The following is a 4,683-nucleotide window of genomic DNA, read 5'->3' on the forward strand; positions in this document are numbered from 1 at the left end:
GACAGGGATCAATCTATATAGATCTATATAGATCTTGGATCCAATGTATTTCTCTGTAAATAAGACAAGCGGTTTTTTGTCAGCTGCTCCCTTCCCTAGTAGGTATTTTTATAAACATGCCATGCTAATTTTTTTACTGCAATATGTAAAAAAAAATAAAACTGGTGTAGCAACACTAATGAAAATACTTCTTCGGGGAGGGAACTCCTGGCAAAGAAATGAAGAGGACATGTGTTATTTGCTTAAAAATATGTCAATACTTGGGCTTCTAACTTAGTGAGATAGGATATTTGAAAAACTGAAAACATTTTAGTACAGTAATCTGACTAGAACAAATGATTATTTGGTTAAATTTGTGATGTTCAGAAACATGAAACTTTAGAGGAGCCCTATTGCATATTGATCCCTTGCACTGTGGTTAAGTCTGTAATATCCTGAACAGATGACTACAAAACAGGAAATCAGTTGCCATTACGTGAATTCCAATTCATGTACAGCCTTGGTTTGAAACCATATGGACATAAGGACTCATCTTTTAGGAGTAGAAAAAATCATCAAGATTTTCTTCCCAGATTCTTTGGTACAAACTTGAACCTCTGATAGTTCACTTAGCAGCTGAGCTTGTCAATTGTCTGTACTCAGGACTATAAAGACTTGATTTGAACAATAATAAACAAGACATTTCATTAACAGTTTCCATAATGTTTGTATTAAACAGTTGTTTTGTATGTACAAATATGTTTGATACAAACTACCCATTTATGGATTGTTATTAGAACCCCCAATAAAATGATCTTAAAAAAATCAGTGTTTTGTATGTACAATATGAGAATTCAATTTTTCCTTTTGAATATTTAAATTTCCTTATAACCATTTTAATATAGTTGCTAAGAACTAAAATGAAATATATAGCTTATATTTATACTGTTTGCTGTGAAGTATTAAAGTGATAAGATACAGGCCATCTAATTATAACAAAAATCTTGGTGGTAGACAGGTAATTGACAGTGCACTGGACTGCATCTATTTATCATTGATATCCCATGACAAAGACTGCTGATTAGCAAATGGCATCAACCAAGATAGAATCTTTAATTCTGTATTCCAACTGATGATGTGGATCATATAAAATGAAAATCACTTTGGTACTAAGATCAAACTAGGGAAGCTAATAAAAGAACCTGAGCGAACTCCTTTGATGTAGGGCCAGTTCCAAAATCAAGTTGAAACTCTAAGATCTGCAGGTGGCCATCACAATGCCTCAGCTTTAGGGAGAGAAACCATGCAGATGCAATAAATAAAGGTGAGCCAGCAGAGGCAAAGAAGGTCCTGTACGTTCCAAAGGTATAGATAAGTTGGAATAGAGTTTGTGTATTAAAGGCAGGAAAGTCACTTTTAACTCGAGGAAAGGGAATATTTGTTTTCTATTCTTTGTGAATAAGCCCAGACACATAAATTTATGCTTACTACATTTTCAAAAAGATGTCATATGAATAGGTAGCTACTGATTAGGACAGGCTTGGGAAGTACCAGTGACATTTTGTCATATTTATCTAAACTCCTTGGGGATTGACAACACAATTAACGGAGAAAGCACACACACACACACACACACACACTCACACACAATAAACTTCAATGGGCTATGGCCATAGGACCAGGTATCTGGTTCAAAACACCTGTGTTCTACTGTCCTTGTATCTGCATTCTTACTATGTTAAAAATATATAACATAGATAGCCTTTTATGGTAAATTGTAACATTTAAATTTTCACTTCAGTGTCCATCTAGTCTCTACAAAAGGTTTCCATGCTGAAAAATATTGGTAAGACAAAAACAAAATAATTTAGTATATCTAAAATAACAAACTCTCTGTGGTAAAGGTTTCTCCTATACTATTTTAACCTCTCAAATACATTGCACTTGTATATTGATTAAAATTAAAAGTTGCAAATTGCAGAAATAGATTTCCTTTCTTATATTAACTGGGAGATTAGCAACAGAAGACATCTTAGAAAAAAAACTCGGTTAGCAATTCCAGTAATATTCAATATTATCCTCTTTTTCAGGGTACTTTCAATATTCTTTGCCAAAGCCATAACTCAAATGAATCAATTCTTCTGCAGTTTTCAGCACTTTTTCCAGTGGCCACATGTATAGGAGGCAACTGAATGTGCCATGATTAGGTTAGGCAAACCTTAGTCCTCAAAGTGAAAGCTTGATTCTTTAACTCCTTAAATAAGCCTTATGTAGAACATTTGACCAATTAATACATCATTTCATGTCTTGACTGCTGCTTCCATGAGTATTGATTGTGGAGGCAAGTAAAATGAAATTCATGACAATTTCAGTCTTTTCTTTGTTTATCAATATGTTGATTGTTGGCCCAATTATGAGTCTTGCTTGCTTTATATTCAGTTTAATCCATATTGAAAATTGCACTCTTTGATCTTCATCAGTAAATACTTCAAATCTTCTATTTCTTTTAGCATATGAGTTTGCATTATTTGCACAATACAGATTTGTAGTGAGTCTTCCTCCAATTATGATACTGTACTACTTTTCATATAGTCAGCATCTCATATATATATACACTATAAACACATATGTGTTTATAGATTTATATAAATGTATGTGTATATATATCTATATGTACATTTTTATATTGATGGTTTTATAGAAAATGTTCCTTAAATTGTTCTTCAATATGCTAGTAAATTCACATTTTCCCCTCTATATTAATATAAAACCTGCTAATAACAAAAGAAATGACAAAACCAAGTAAAATAATTCTTATAAGTCAAAATTAATTCATTTTCATTCATGGCCATATGTTAACATTAACATATGACCCTATCTTCTAGAAATTTATGTTCCAAAGAACTCTACATATCAAAAAAATCAAATTTTTATTGCTAATAAAATAAATAGAATGCGAATCCTCTGTTCCACTAGGAAAAAAATCTATTGATGAAGCCAAAGGTATTCAGTTCTATTTTGGAAAATTATATTATAGAACTGTCAAACATAAATTGCAACCAAAATGTCATGTTTGTATAAAAGCAATAATCTGAAACACAAAGTGAATCTTGATTTATACTAGAATTTGCAAGCAGGACTCTTTGTGTTTAACTGGAGTCTTTTAGAAATGAATTGGATTTTATAGGAATTTCAGTCTTCTCTGAAGCAAGGAAGGAAAAATCCACTTGTAAAATAATTGGGAAAATAGAGTTAGCCTGTTTTACTCTATTATATATTGATAGTTGAAACAAAATAAATTCTTTTAAATAAAAAAGTAAAAAATATATAATAATTGAGTTTCAAAAGTTGGCTTGGAGGAGTAATTATATATATATATAAAGTTCATTAAACATGGAATTAAAAGATAATAGATTTTCCCCAAGAACTTTGGGAAATTCTCTCGTGTGTATGTTCATGTCTTATTTATTTTATTCCATATTTCATTTATCAGTAAGTCAGGTTGATTATTATCTTTGCCACACAGCTGCTTTAAATATCTTGGACACTTAGTTGTAAGCCTTGCTTGGCTTTTACATATATTATAACACTTCATAAATCAGTGATATCAAGCAAACTTGGACATATGTTGCCATCAACATTTTCAAAACATTATCTTTCTACTTGAGCCCTTTGATATCAGCTCCTCTTTTCCCCCCCTCCCCACCCTCCCAGCATTGCGTGCACCTTTAAAAATTATATATAATTATTATTTTTTCATATCTTACACTGTCCACTGTGTCCCTTCACCCACATTGCTCTTGTTCATTCCTCTGGGGATGGGGGTCATATATCTGTCATTGTTATCAGTTCTCGTTTCCTCCCCTTTCCCACTCACCTTCCCTGAATGCATAGGTCATCTGTTCTTGTTAGTGCAGTCATTTCTAGTTTATGATGACACAAGTCAATCCATGACAGACTTTTCAGAAGCATATCTTTGAGTCTATCTTGATGGATACCACTGGGAGGGTCCAATCTACAAGCTTTTGTATAGTAATTGAGTCCTTAACCCTTTAAACTGCTATCATTGTTACTATCCTGTAATTCACCACTTCATATTTTGATTTAAATTATTTCCCTTTTATTCTGTCCCATTATTTTTATTCTTTGGACACAGACTTTAGGATGAGCTCCTAAATTGCATGTTTCTTAACTCGTTTCTACACAAACCCTTTTTCTCTAATATTGATGTAAATCCCTTTAAATTCACACAAGTTTTATCTTATTTTATTATGTTTCCATTAGTTATAAGGCTGAATTCATAAAATAATAAACATAAAGCATCTTTGTAACAAAATATTCAAAAAGGAGATGGGAGTTTTATCTCTTTTATTCTATATCTGCAGCTTCTAGAAAAATGTCTGACTTGTCTATACTTTTGATAGATGTGCTTGCTTTCTTTTTGTGCTAATTTTACCCTAATAACGCAATTATTTATCAGTTATACTTTCTAGACCTATCTAGCAGTTTCATATAATCTATTAAGAACATAAAAATTCACCGTTGTCAAATCCATTTCTACCTCACAGTAACCCTAAAGAACAGAGTAGAACTGTTCCCGTGAATTTCCAAGATTGTAACTCTTTATGGGAGTAGAACATCTCGTCTTTCTACCTTGAAGCAGCCGGTGATTTCTAACCGCAGCTCAATGCATGACCATTATGC

The sequence above is a fragment of the Tenrec ecaudatus genome, chromosome 3, assembly GCF_050624435.1.
Source record: "Tenrec ecaudatus isolate mTenEca1 chromosome 3, mTenEca1.hap1, whole genome shotgun sequence".
Lineage (NCBI taxonomy): Eukaryota > Metazoa > Chordata > Mammalia > Afrosoricida > Tenrecidae > Tenrec > Tenrec ecaudatus.